General features: G+C 46.4%; 1 protein-coding gene across 5 annotated transcripts in view; it reads right to left on the bottom strand.

The window, feature by feature from the left end:
* Positions 1-15,417, bottom strand: part of CARD11 (caspase recruitment domain family member 11) — a 112,431-nt gene that overhangs the window by 56,179 nt on the left and 40,835 nt on the right. The window contains exon 1 of one of the 5 annotated variants that reach the window (XM_047713860.1): positions 1,003-1,104. The exons of the other annotated variants lie outside the window; for them this stretch is intronic. The gene's annotated coding sequence lies outside the window, so the exon portion shown is untranslated. Of the gene's footprint in view, positions 1-1,002; positions 1,105-15,417 lie in introns of those variants that run through there. 5 annotated transcript variants of the gene reach the window in all.

Genomic DNA, 15,417 nt, shown 5'->3' with positions numbered 1-15,417 from the left:
CCTGCGCTTACACCGTCTTTCGTTTTCTAGGATGCCTCCTAGACCTCCCTGCCTTCTTTCTAACCTGTGATGTCAGTTTGACCCCCTCAAGGAATGACTGTCTGATAAGCACAAGAGCCCAAGGGCTGCAAAAATTTCAGGCCTGCAGGACCTAAGGGATTCTTGAAGCCTTTTAGTAGGAAATGAGGAACCTTCTCTGAGGCCCTGGGGAGATGTTGGGGCAGGGGCAAGGGGTGGGGGGACTTCCCCTTGGGCCCTGGTCCTTCTGCCTCCTAGAAAAGTCATTCATGCCCCGCTGTGCTTTTCCGCCCTGGGTTCTGGATCAAAGTTGTCTCGCTTGGCTCAGGCTCCAGCTTCTCTCTCTCTCTCCCTCTGTGTTGGCTATGGGCAGGGGTCCGCGCGCTGATGGACCCTCAGCAACAGGTTCTTTCTTTGCACATGTTATCTTACTAAAGCTTGGAAGAGGCTGCGAGGAGCTCCTTTGGAGGGGAAGGATCCCGGGAGGGCAAGACTGTGGGGCTTCTGGCTGCCGACCCCTCCAGCGGGGAGCCTGGGCACCAATCTGTGCACTCACGCCCACTCCTCTGCCCTCAGCCCCCGCCCCGTCAGAAGAAAGTTAAACAACAACAACAACAACAAAACCCAGCACACAATAACGGGAGCGTTCTGGTCCAAATGGACCAGGCATTTATCGAGGGCCCTTCTCCGAGCTCCGTTCCACTCTCTGTGCAGTCAACATGACAGCATCAAAGAGTCGTCCCCAGTACCAGCGGCCGGGAACCACACCGTGTTGTTTAAGAAGTTCAGAAATGGAAAGGAATATGCGTGAAGCCGTGAGACACACGCTGTGGATGAGAGCAAGAGGGAGGAGGTGCGGGACGCGGGGGCTGCTCAGCAGCCCCCAGTCTGCTGCAGAAGCCCTCCCTGACAAGGACACGGCTTCCAGCTCCACACCCACATGGCTCCGAGCAAAAGGACCGGCCAGTCGGAAAATATACTTACGTGCTTGCAAACTAGCTCGGTCCTGGGTCTGCCTGGGGGGGACTCTGTATGGTCCCCTCCAACTCCCTCTCCTCCGGTGCGTGGCCTACAGGGCCCCCAGAAAGTGCTGATGCTGCAGGGAGCCAGCGTCCTCCCCGGAAGCCCACACAACACCCCCTCGGAGGCCGCCTCTAATTTTAGCAAGGGCAGAGGTGGGGGCTGGGGGGCTGCCATACTTCCCTTTTTATTTTTGTTCTGAGCAGAGTCTGTGGGTGACTTTCCACCGAGGGGGAGGCTGGGAGACGCGGAGGGGACGCTGCTCTCTCTGGCAGGTGGGGCTGCGTCTGCCACTGGGGTGCAGAGAGGATGGGGGTGCCGGAGTGGAGGGAGGAGGGGCCAGGAGTCTGGTATCACTTGTGCTCTCCCCTCCTGCTGGCCCCTGCCGCTGTCCCAGACCTCACCAGGGACACTGCAGTCTCCTGCCTGTGACCTGCACCAAGGAGGAAGCCTGGCTGGCCTAGAACATTCCAGGGAAGATGCTTCTGCAAGTCTCATATCAAACTGCCCAGAGCCAAACAGCCCACCCTACTCTTTTCTCCTCCAGACATCCCGGTGTCCACGGCAGACGACTGACCTGGCTCCCCTCTGCCTCTCTGACCACCCGTGTCTCTGCCTTCTTACCCTGCGGGCTGCCCGGTGTGGTGGGTGGGGGAGGGCTCTGATCGACCCATTCCCCTGGGGGAACACAGGGCCATGTTCTCTCGGGGAAATTGGGGCAACGGAAGCCGTGGGTGGACGGGTCCAGGTGACGCTCGCACACACCGGTGACCCAGCAAGGCCGGCCTGCCCCCTTCCTAGAAGCTCCCCTCCCCGCCCCCACACCTGGATGAGCATCCCCGCCCAGGCGCCCCGGCCCCACATGGCAGAGCCCCACACCGCTTCATCTTCCCTCCTGTGTCCCAGCCTATGTGGATCGCCACAGAACTTTCTGGACCCTCTCCGCTTTCCTAAAATACTGCGGTGAGATCAGGAAGCCCCACGCATTCTAAGTACCCAGTGCAGTGAGTTCTGAAAAGAAGACCCCCTTGTGACCAGTTAAGAAGTGGAACGTGGCCAACACCCTAGTAAGTTCCTTCACAGACCTTTCCATCCTGTGTTCCCACCCTCAGGGGTCACCAGTCCTGGGATTTCTGTCACCAAAAGACGGAAAAGCGTGCAACGCACTGTTTAGGACCTGGCTTGCTGTGCTCAGCATGTCGAGGGGCATGCGTTTGTGGCACGGGTCACGGGCTTGTGCACCCCACAGCTTATCTGTTCGCCTTTCAGTGGACATTTGGGTGGTGTCCCAAGCTCTCTTGTTGGGGACATTTTCGCACAAATCTTCATATGGACATGTGTTGTCATTTCTTTGGAATAAATACCTGGGATTAGAAATGCTGGGTCATGGCATCAGTGTACCATCAGCTCCATAAGAAACGCCCATTTTCCAAGGTGGCCGCGGGGTCCTGCCCTCCAGCCTGATGTGGGTGAGCGGTCACCACACAGAAGCCAACGGTCAGGGAGCTCATGCACAGAGCTCACTCAGGTCAGCCTCTGGGCACGGCGGGTGGGCTGGGTCTGCAGGGCACCCTCTGAGCCCTCAGTGTCTCCACTGTCACATGGGGACAATGACCATGCCAGTGTCACTGGCGGTGTGAGGATGAAAAAGATGAAGTTTTGGAGAACACGAGCTCAGTGCCTACATGTGGTCAGCACTCAGGGCTGGACACAGCTGATTTTCTGTCAGGGATGGCCCAGCCTCCCTCCTGAGGACAGAAAGGGGTTTGCAGCATCTCCTGGTCATGCTCCCATGTTCAAGGTGCTGATGGCATCACTGCAGGGTGAGCGGGAAGGAGGAGGAAGGAGGTGAGCACGTCCCCCTCTCTGGGCAGGGGAGGACCTTCAGAAGAAACCTCCTAGGGACAGCTGGGTCCATCTTCTTCCCGGTTCTCATCCTCCAATTCTGAAAGCCGAGCCCTACTCCAACGCCACAGGAGGGAAGTCCTGCTTAACTGCAAATCCTTCCACTGGCCAGCAGTCCCGTGTGGCAGCTGACATTACCGCCCGAAGCCAAGCCTCGGGGGAGTCATAGGATTGGCCCGAGGCCACATGGTGTCTTTGTCAGCTTCTGCTGCTATGGCAACACCCCTCAGACTTGGGGGGCTTAAATAACAGGGACTCAGCTCTCACAGTTCTTCAGCCTGGGCAGTGCAAGGTCAAGGTGCTGGTGGGTTCCGTGTCTGGTGAGAGACCTCTTCCTGGTTCACGGATGGCCACCCTCCCATGCTGTCCTCACCTGGCCTTTCCTTGGTGTGACCTCATGAAGAGAGAGCTCCCCTACCTCTTCCACTTCCTGTAAGACCCCCAACCCCATCACAAGGGCCCCCACCCTCATGGACTGCATCTAAACCTAATTACCTCCCAAAGGCCCCACTTCCAAATACCAACCCGTAGGGGCTTAGGGCTTCCCCACATGAATTCTGAGGAGGGTTTAGGGCTGGCTCTGCATAGGATAGAAGGCTCCTGTGTGTTTCCCACAGGAGCAGGGCCTCCCTCTACCTGCTGTGCTGTGAACATCACCAGGACACTGTCAACTGAGTGACGACTCCCGGACTCGCCAGCAAATCGATGGAAAGAACCATGGCGAAGCCTCCCGTCCTAGATGGTCAGAGTGCAAGATAATGGGATTTCAGACCCAGGAGCGGTCTTTGGTGCCATTTCAGACCCCTGCACCGTGAATTCCCAGTTAGCGAACGTGAGTACTGACAGGTGGAAGGGAGCACTTGCTGAATGAACACTACCCACGAACGGCGAGCCCGGTGCCTGCCGGGCCCTTCGTGCGCATTCCCGCAGGGGCTTTCTCCATGCCTGCCCTGTGGGATAGGTCGCTTTACCCTCCACGCTGCAGAAGAGGGTCGGACACCAGGGCCCGGACCCCATGGGGTGGTGGGGGAGGCACAGGGACCGATTCCGGTCTTCTCTACCTCTGCACCCTGGACTTTCCATCATGCCCTATTTTCTTTGTCCTGCACAGAAGCGGATCTTTCTAAGGAGAGATAAACCCGCCAAAAACCAGGATGAGGGTAGGGAAAGGGGGTCCAACTGTGTTGCAGGGTAGGGCCAGGTGCCTTCATGTCCTTCTGTCCCTGGGAGTCTAAGACACTCCCAACCAGAGAGACCAGCACGTGGTTGGTAGAATTCTTTCTTGGACTCAATGGGGAGATGCCCACTGGGCTCATCAGGGGTGCAGCACAGGGGGTGGAGGGTGCCCGCATGGAAGGGCAGAGGGAGCTGTATTGTCACGGGCAGGCCGCTGAGAAGAGGTGCCCAGAGGCCGCTCCAGGGGAGGTGGCAGGAGCTAAGGGACACGTGAGAGGAAGTGGCTTCCGGTAGCTTCCTGCACGCACACCCAAGGAGGTTCAAGTCTGAGCTGTAGGTGAAGAATGATTTCTCTACTATGGCAAGAAGGGAAAAAAAAAAAAAAAACCAACAACAACAACGCAAAACATCCGGCTCTGTAATAACAGCCTTGCGTGGTGTGTGGGGGGCGGGGACCCGGACACAAAACACGCCCAACGTGGAGTGGCACTTTGGGGCGTCAGCTGCACCCCGGAGGCCCCGGTCTGTCCTGCTACGGCCCCAAAATGTGTTCGTTTGGGCCCGCCCAAGGACGCAGGGATTCAACCTCTCCCCTCTGTGTTATTTGTTTTATTTATCTCCGCCTTGAAACCATAGTTCTAAACACTGTAGGCCCTTGACTGCTGACTCAGCTGCCAGAGCCAAAACTCATAAAATCCTGTTTCAAAAAGGTCCAATGATTTTATTTTCTGACCATAAATATGAAATTTAATTAGCAGCTTGCTGCTAATGAAGTCGCCATGGAAGCCAGCCTGGAGACCGCAGAGCAGGAGTAGAGCAGGAAAGACCGCCCCACATTAAACAGAACCTGTGGACCTATTAACCCTTGCCTCTCCCTCTGCCCTTCGCCACGACCCCCGAAGCCTGGGAGAGCAGGGAGTAGCCTCCGAGCTGGAAGGACAAGGCTGGGCGGGGGGTGCTCACTTAGAGAACGCGATGCGGGTCAGATGTCCGCTCTGGTTGGCGGGAAGTTCCTGGGCACTCTGGCCTGGCTGTGTCTCCACGGCAGGGTGGGTGTGACTGGAAAGAGGCTGAACGAAAAAGTACTAAAGCTAAGGAAGAGCCCCATTACTTTGTTTCGTTGGACACTTGGGGCTATTCACACTTGACCAAACACATGAATTCCAACACCCACCCTGCTCCTCCAACTACCCCTGATCTTGGTTTAACTTTTATAAAATGGGAATCTGTAAATAATCTATAAATAGTTTATCTATAAAATAGGCATAATGCTCACAGCTGGTGGAATTTTAGTGGTGATGGACATATTTCTAAAGCCCGTGCCTGGAATATAGAAGGTGCTCAATAATGGGAGCCATCATTATTATTACCCTTGTATGGATTCATTCATTAAATCCAAGTCCAGAACTCAATAAGATCTGAAGTCATATTGAGAAGAAACAGGCTATTTCAAGCATCATTCAAGAAGCTGAAGGTGAAACATGGAAACCCAATCCACACGGTTGGTGCTAAAATAATGCTGTCATCAACCAAATGTGTCCTGTGTCAGTGTCTAAGACCCAGGTGTGTGTGGATGGTGTGAGCGTATGTCCATCAAGCGTGCAGAGGTCATGGTGCACACACAGATTCCCCAAAACACAAACATCTGTTAGATGTGAGGGTCTCCTTCCCTCCTGATGGGACTCTCCAGCACAAAACTTCAGACTGAGTTTGCAGTCAAGGCACACTTGTGTGACAGTACGATACTCTAGAAAAAGTTTATGGCAGAAGGTAATAGAGTTTTGAGGGTTGCTTTTCATGCTTGCCTTTTTTTTTTTTTTTTTTTTTTTTTTTTAATTGAAGGATGCTGCCGTTCTGGCTGGCATATGAGAACTTGAACCAGTAGGAATAGCACATGTTTCAGCTCCTGTGGCTCTGGGGCGAATTCTCCTAGGGTCACCGCTGAGATTTTCTGGGCTGCTAGAGGCTGAACCCCCTCAGGTATAACTGTCAGCCCCAGCAGGTGCAGCTGGCTTTAAGGATTAAATGTCATGGGTAAATGATGCTGTGTAAATCCAACCCTATGTCTCCATTTACTGGGTTTAGCACCATGGTCTCCTCTACACCACAAGCATCAGTTGATGCCCATGTGAGGAACTGAAATCCCTCCCTGATCAGTGCTGTCCCACGGCCTAGGCGCCATCTGGAGCCTGTGGGACCTGCAGCTCTTTAGGCCTATCTCAGACCTTCTGAGTCAGAGCTTGCATTTTAACAAGCTCTCTGGGTGACTCACCAAGACACGGATAAGTGCTGTCCTAGCTCAGTCTTCACTGTTGGCAGAGACGTGGGTTGGCTAACTTGCCTGTTCACTCCCCCATCCAAGTCTTCTAGAACGTTTCTTTGACACCTGTGCTGGTCTCTCACGGCTCACACCTTGCCTGGCCTTTGATGGAGCTTCTGACTTCCCATTTGGCTCAATACATTCATTCAAGATCTTAGAGGTGACTGAGCCCCATGTGGGACCAGGTCTTTATACTTCATCCCTCAGTGGCCCTCACTTGTCCTGGCCTTGCTGTGGGCCCTAGATGCTTATGTATGCAATGCAACAGCTCAGTGGTCCACTGACTTCATTTCTAATCAACAACCTGGAAACAACTTCTAAAACTTAGGGACCTGGGCTCTGCTGTCCATTACCTATCTCTTCCAACAATCACCTTCCAATGGGTCATGGAAAGAACACTGTTTACTTGTAGCTAGTTCTTCTGTAAAGTGAAGTAAGGATTTTTCTGCAAAGTAGGATTAAGCTCCTCAGGTATTTCTTATAAAATTCCAGTTTTTAAAATTTTGTTTTATTTTTTATGATTTTATTCTTTGATTTGTCAGAGAGAGGAGGTACAAGCAGGGGGAGCGGCAGGCAGAGGGAGAAGGAGGCTCCCCATCGAGCAGGGAGCCCAATGCGGGGCTGATCCCAGGGACCCTGGATCATGACCTGAGCTGAAGGCAGACTCTTTACCAAGTGAGCCACCCAGGCATCCCTAAAATTCCAATAATTTTATACAACAAGATTTTTGGGTATACTTGAAATCTTTTTTGTGGACAGGGTGCCCCATGGATTTCTACTTACACTAAATCCTAAATCATTGCTCATCTTTTACAATATCTTCTTATCTGGCTTGCTGAATTCAGATCAGTCATGAGGTATGCAGAAAGTAAACACACTAGGGATAACAGCAAAAATATTAAACAATTATAAAGTGACAAGATATCTGAAATAACTATTTGTAGACACTTAGAACAGGTGGCTCAGGATGGACCGTAACAGAAGAGAAATTCAGGAGGTAGGCCTCATGACTGCTCTGGCTTTTTGCCTGGATGCATTTTACATAGTATGGGCAAAAAGGTGGAGCCCAGAGGATGGCAGGTTCACCAAACAGTGGAGACAGAGATCAGCATTCAGGACTGTTGATGTCTAAAGTTTGGGAGGAGAGATACAAAGAGTGACTATACAGACACAGACACAGACACAGACACAAGCTAAATACTAAACTATACTTACACATGGAAGACTCCATGAGCGCAAGCAGACAGCAACTATACAGGGCTGTGAACTGATAAATTTCAGATGACACACAGGACTGAGAGATGTCAGTCTTCCAACTAGCCAGACTGGAGAAACTTCACTGAGTTCAGAGATCCAGAAAATCTATACCTTAGCAGTAGATCTGCTTTAACTTCAGAATAACTGCTCTATACCTAACAAAGCTTAACAATAAGTTTCAAAAGGATTAGGCCCATTCATACATAAAGTAATCAAAACTTATCATGATTCATAATCAAATCCAGAAACTTGGTATCCACAATGGCCAGAATTCAAGAAAAAAATTTATTAGACATGTGTATAAGCTGGCAAATTTGACTCATAACCAGAAGGGGGGAAAAAGTCAATAGAAACAGATCCAGAAATTACAGAAATGTAATTTTTTATTTCTGGATCTGGAATGTGCATGCTAAGACTTTGAAACAGCGATTATAAATATGTCAAAATTTAAAGAAAACATGAGCACAAGAGTAAAACAGGTAATGAAACAAGAAATAGCTACATGGAAATTCTAGATGTAAAAATTAGAATATATAAGTTATAAATTCAAATAGATGGGTTTAACAACCACTTGGACATGCAGAATCACCAGTGAACTTGAAAACAGAGCAAGAAAAACTATCCACCTAAGGCAGAGAGGAAAGAAAAGGCTGAAAAGACTGAACAGAGAATTAGTGAATTGTGGGATAATATCACATAGTCTAACACTCATGTAATTAGAGTCCCAGAAGGAGAAGAGAAAGAGAAATTGGGGAGAGAAATTATTTTTAAAATGTTTCCATTTTTGACAAAAATATCAACTCACAGATTCAAGAAACTCAGTGAGCTTGAAGCAAATAAATAAAAAAACTATAATAGGAATATTCAAATTGCTAGAAATTGAGTATAAAGAGAAAAAATTTAAAAGCCAACTGAAAAAAGATATATTCTATACAATGGAATAGTGATAAGAATTACCGTTCATTCCTCATGGGAAACAATGTGAGGGGGAAGAAAATAGAACTACATCTTTAAAGTGCTAAAAACAAAAAGTCAACTTGGGAATTCTTTATCTGGGGAGACATCTTTCAAAAGTAGGATGAAATAAAAGCTCTTTCTTTGATATAAACCTGGAAAGATATATTACAGCAGACCTGTAGTTTGAGGAATGTAAAGGATAGTCTTCAAAATGAAAACAATGATACCAGACAGAAACTTGAAGTTGCATGAAGAACTGAAGAGTGTCAAAAAATGGTAGATATGGGCGCCTGGGTGGCTCAGTGGGTTGAGCCGCTGCCTTCGGCTCAGGTCATGATCTCAGGGTCCTGGGATCGAGTCCCGCATCGGGCTCTCTGCTCGGCGAGAAGAACCTGCTTCCCTCTCTCTCTCTCTCTGCCTGCCTCTCCGTCTACTTGTGATCTCTCTCTGTCAAATAAATAAATAAAGTCTTTAAAAAAAATGGTAGATATGTAAGTAAATACATTGTTCATTTTTAATTTCTTTAAAAGATAACTGATGATTTAATGCAAAATAACAACTTATTCTGTACTTATAACATATGTAGAAAACACATGTCAACAAATAACACAAGCAATGAGGGGGTTAAATGAAAGCATACTATCATAAGTCTTTACGCTAGATGCATAAAGCGATATAAGTGCAGGGGTAGATAGTGGTAAGTTAAAAGATGTGTTATATGAACCATAGAGCAACTGTGCATACCCACAAATAAAGCAAAGAGGTTGTCTAACAAGTCGACAGAAGAGATAAAAATGGAACATCAAAAAAAACCTTGATTAATTCAAGAAAGGCAGGAAAGAAGGAAAAATGAAACCAAGAATGGATGCATCATAAAGAGAAGACTCAGACAGTAAATGTAAATGGACTAAACAAGTCATTAAAGGCAGAGACTGTCAGGGTGAATTAAAAAAAAAAAACCACTCAACTATATGCTGTGTGTAATAGACACACATTAAATATAAAGACATAAGTAAGATAAAAGTAAAAACATGGAAACATTATTCATAAAACCTGGAATGGCTATACCAGTATCCCAAAAATAGGCTTCAGAAAAGGAGTATTACCAGAGATAAAGAGGGACATTTTGTAAAGATAAGGAGTCCATTCAACCAGAAGCTTTAACAGTTCTAAATATGTATGCATCTAACTATAGAGCTTCAAACTATGTGAAGCAAAAAATGGACAAAACTGAAAGGAAGATTGGACAACTGACAATTATAGTTGTAGATTTCAACATCCCACTCAGTTATTGTTAGGACAAGTAGATAAAAATCAAGGACACAGAAGATTTGAACACTACTACCAAACAACCTGACCCAACTGACATTTACAAAACACAATAGCTAACAACCAGTGGGATCCCTGCCGAATACATGTGCTTCTTAGGTGTGTGTGAACATTGACTAAGATTTTATGTTGGGCCATAAAACAAATCTCAATAACTTTATAGGAATTAGATTATATAAAATATAATAAAGGGAATAAATTAGAATAATTTATAAATTTAGGCAAAAAGGAAGGGAAAAAATTAGAGAAAAAGGGAAATAAATTAGGGAAAAAAAGGGATAATTAGAAATTGATAATTAAAATCCCTGGATATTTGAAAATTAAATGATACAGTCCTAAATGATACGTCCTAAAATAAAGAAGAAGCAAAAGTGTGAAATTTTGAAAATATTTTGAACTGAATAGAAATAACAAACACACTGTCAAAAATTTGGGGCACACAGCAAAGCAATGGTTAGAGGGAAATTTATTATTATTTTTTAAAGATCTTTATTTATTTATTTGACAGAAAGAGAGAGAGAAGCACAAGTAGGCAGAGCAGCTGGCAGAGGAAGAGTGAGAAGTAGGTTCCCCGTGAGCAGTGAGCCGATGTGAGGCCGATCCCAGGACTCTGAGATCAGGACCTGAGCTGAAGGCAGATGCCCAACCAACTGAGCCACCCAGGTGCCCAGAAATTTATATTTAAAAGTATATATCAGGAAGAAGAATGATGTGAAATTAATGATCTAAATTTCTACATTAAGAAGCCAGAAAGTCAAAGTAAGTAGAGGAAAGGAGACAATAAAAGCTAAGAGTGGGAAACAATAGATAGAAACTATAAGAGCAATATGGAAAAAATCAACAAAATAGGCTTCTTTGAAAAGATTAACAAAACTGATAAACCTCTAGCTAGACTGATTAAGAAAAAACAAGAAAAAACAAAATAATTCAAGTAACAGAGATGAGATATTAATATAAGATTCACCAGGTGCTGAGAAGATCTTATGGGAATATTATGAAAAACTTTATGCCCACAAATTCTATGCATACAAGGACAAAAATTATCAAAAGATGCAATTCCAAAGTTGGCCTAGGAAGAAATAGCCAATTTGAGTCAGCCTATCTAATAAAGAATCTGAAGTCATTATCAGAAACTCTTTCACAAGGAAAGCTCTAGACTCATTTGGCTTCACTGGTGAATTCTACCAAACACTTCAGATAGAAATAATACCTACAAATTCTTTTTATAAATATAACATCTATAAATTCTTCATAAAAGAGAGAAGTACTCCCATGTCATTTTAATGTGCCCAAAATATGCTGATGCCAAAACCAAAAAAAGTACAGGAAAAAAAATCCAGTACCCTCCATGAATATAGATGCAAAAATCCTTAATGTAAATTTAGCACAAATTTCAGAATATATAGAAAGGATATTACATCATGACCAAGTGGGATTGCTTCCAGGAATGCAAGGTTAGTTCAACATTCAAAATCAACCACTAGTTCATCATATTAAGAGACTAGAGGAAAAAACCATATGATTACCTCAATAGAAGAAGAAATCAGTTGGCAAAATTCAACTCATTCATATTAATGACCTTCAGCAAACTAGAATAGAAGGAATTTCCCTCAAGCTGATAACAGCTATCACCATACTTCATGATAAAAGGCTGAATGCTTTCCTTCTAACATTGGGACCAAAGCAAGGATAGTCACACTAATCACTTCTATTCAACATTGTACTGGTGTTTCTAGATGTGGATTAGGGCCAGTAAAAGAAATAAAGGAAAGGAAGGTTGGAAAGGAAGACGTAAAACTGCCATTATTTATAGACATCATAACTTTGTACAGAAAAAAATACAAAGGAATCTGTAAAAAAATATGAGAGTATCAGTAATACTACTTTCAATTAATCATAAATTAGCAAGGACACAGGATGCAAGGTCAATATACAAAAATAAAAAAACTAGTATCAAAAAACATAAAATACTGTAGATTTAAATACAATGAAAGATGTATGAAATGTCCACACTAAAACTACAAAGTATTGCTAAAAAAAAAGAAAGAAGACCTAAACCAATTGGAGAGCCCTAACCCAATGTTCATAGATAGGAAGACACTTCAGTATCATTAAGTTGTTAAGGTGTCTGTTAGGGTCCAAATTTACCTACGACAGCAAACATTTCAATCAAATATCAAAGAGCTTTTTTGGTATAGCATGAATAAACTAACTAATATTTATATAGGACAGCAAGGAAAATTTGTGGGGAGAAAAGGACAAAATTGGAGGAATAGGATATAAATTACATATATATTAATTATAAATTTATGTATTACATATTCATTTATATGTTATATACTACATTCTTAAATAACATGTAATTATTATATTATAACATATATATATACAGATATCATGTCCAGGCTTACTGTGAAACTACAACCAGCAAGACAGTGTGTTTTGCTGTGTAAAGATAGACAACGTTATCAGTTAACAGAGGAGTGAGTCCAAAAACAGATCTATAGCTACATAGTTGGTTAATTTTTGCCAGAGACACTAAAGCAATTAGAAGGTGGCAGGAGAGTCTTTTTCAGTGATTGATGCTAGAACAACTAGACAGCCACACATAAAAAATAATCCTCAACTCCTACCTCACGCTGGACACTAACATTAACTCAAGATAGAGCTTTAAACCTAAAATAAAAAAAAAAAAAAACCCACCTAAAATCCCAAACTATAATGTTTGGAGAAGAAAATATAAGATCATCTTTACAACCTTAACATGGGCAAAGATTTCCTAGACAAGATCCAGAAAGCAATTATGGCAAAGCTGAAGATAGGGAAAAAAATCAATAAACATCATCAAAATAAAAAACTCGAAAAATCATCCACTAAAAACACTTGTAGGAAGATGAACAGGGATGCTCCAGACGTGGCAGAAATTGTTGCTGTATATATACCCCTGATAAAGGACTAGTACGTAGAACAAATAAAGAACTCCTACCCCCGATAAAAACCAAACAGTAATAAGTCAAAGAGCAGATGGAAGGCTTGCAGAAGCACTTCTACACTTAAGGGCTGTGTTTTTCCAGTGTACAATCGGGTCTCCATGGGAAAAAGAAATTAGAATTAGAGAATTCGAGATGACCATTCCACTGCAAAGCTGTGCTTTCACTCCCTTGCCATCTGAGATGACCTTGCAGTGGGGGCGGGAGAGAGAGGTAGAACTTTGGCAAACACCCCGGAGATGAGGTCAACCTCACTGAGCCCTTGGCATTGTGGGAGCCCCAACCACCACGTGTAGGGGAGTACGGAAAGGCTGAGTGCCCCGCAAGTTAGTCTATCTGTGTTGGTTTCCCGGGGATGTGGCAGTAAGACAGGGGTGGGTTGAAACAACAGAAATTTATTCGGGCCTTGGTTTGGGGGGTGGGAAGCCTGATCTGAAGGTGTGGGCTGGATGGGTTCCTTCTGGAGGCTTGGAGAGAGAAGCTATTATTCGAGGTCCCTCTCTTTCCGCTTTTGGCCATTTCTGGAGATCCTTGGCATTCCTGAACCTGGAGACACATCACTCCAATCTTTGCCTTGCTGGGCCACACGTTCTTCTCTGTGCGTCTCCGTATCCTCTTTTTTTTTTTTTTTTTAAAGATTTTATTACTTATTTGGACAGATAGAGCTCACAAGTAGGCAGAGAGGCAGGCAGAGAGAGAGGAGGAAGCAGGCTCTCTGCTGAGCAGAGAACCCGGTGCGGGGCTTGATCCCAGGACCCTGGGATCATGACCCAAGCTGAAGGCAGAGGCTTAACCCACTGAGTCATCCAGGCACCCCGTATCCTCTTCTTTTCACAGGGGCGCCAGTCAGCGGACGCAGGGGCTACCCTTTACCAGTATGAACTCCAACACCTGGTGAGTCTTTAACTGTCCTCCAGAAGGCCGCTGTTAACACACACACGTCTCCTGGAAGGAGAGGCTGGTCCTGGCAACTCTCTTGTCCTGTTAGAAAGCTGTAATTCACCTTGATGGGCTCAGGGATCCTGGTCCCCGGCAGAGGACACCAGTCAAGCAAGCTTCAATGCAGGGGAAATGGGCAAGGCTTCTTCAGCGAACAGCACGGGGCCTGGGTCTCCAAGGGGGCTCTGAACAGCCCATGTCTGGGTTCGGGATCTGCACGCCCAGGCCAGAGAGGTGCAGCAATGGCCTGTTTTTCTGCATTAAAATTCAAAAGAGCAATATGGGCTCTCATTCGGGCCACTCTCCCATGGGACACAGAGCTGCAGGAAGCACCTCTCGAGGTTCTTGGGAGAAAGCTTCTGGTGGCCACCCTGGATTGGTACCTCATCCATCTGGAAGCACGACTCAAATCTGGAGGGCCCTGAGAAACTGGGAACATGCCGCCACACTTGCTCACAGTGCAGGAAAGGGGGTGAGTGTCAGGGAGAAGGTCGAATCCACAGAGAAAGGAAACCCCGGCAGGATAGATGATTGAGCCTCAGTGGTGGTGACCTCCTGAGGGTTTAGGAGCTGGTTCTCAGGAAACCTGTCCCCACCCCTCCAACGAGCCCTCCCCTTTCTCCAGGCTACGTCACCAAACGCTCAGAGTCCTTATGCCTCCTTAGTCTTGTCCCATTAAGCTCTGCTCCCAGGAAAGACATGTAGAGCAGAAACAGAGCAAACCAGCTGTCTTCTCACAAATCCCCGGGATGCAGATGCTTCTGGCCACACTGGACTCAGAGGCATGAAGCCCCAGTCCAGGGTGATACTGTGGGGGTGGGGTGGGGTGGTGACTTAGCCCTGTTCACACACAGGCGTGGGGCTCCGTGACCTCCAGACCCTCCACGCCTGGGCCCTGGCAGCCGGCTCTTCAGTGCGTCCACCCTTCTGCACACACCTGCTTGGGAACAGTGGAAACATCGATTCCTAACTGAGGACTTGCAAACATCAGGGGTCTGACAGCGTGCGTGAGGGCGCGGGGACAGAGCTGTTCTGGGAAAGGGCACCTCGAAAACACAGCACTGTTTGTCCACGAGAAAAAACACGTGTAGAGGGTTGAACAGCGGAGGGTTCTGCCCGCGAACACTTTTGCTGGCCAGAAGCTTGGAAGTCTACAGGAACGTCTGAAGAAGGCGGGTCAGAAACGCTCAGTCTCTGCGGGTGACCGAATTGGCTCCGGCTGTGCGAACAGAGCCCCACAGATGGGGGGCCTTAACCAATAAATATTGATTTCTCAAAGTTCTGGAGGTTCCAAGGTCAAGATCAAGGTGCCAGCAGGGCTGGTTTCTGGAGAGAGCCTCTTCCTGGCTTGCAGCCGGCGGCCTCCCCTGTGTGCCCACATGTGGTGTTTCTGTTTCTTTCTCCTCTTATAAAGGGACTCATCCCACTGGGTCAGGGCCCCCCCTTTTATAACAATTTTAGCCTTAATTAGCTTCTTAGAGGACCGTCTCCCAGGACAGTCCCACG

The sequence above is a fragment of the Lutra lutra genome, chromosome 18 (assembly GCF_902655055.1).
Source record: "Lutra lutra chromosome 18, mLutLut1.2, whole genome shotgun sequence".
NCBI lineage: Eukaryota > Metazoa > Chordata > Mammalia > Carnivora > Mustelidae > Lutra > Lutra lutra.
Note: the sequence above shows the minus strand (reverse complement) of the source record. Positions and strands in the feature narration are given on the sequence as shown.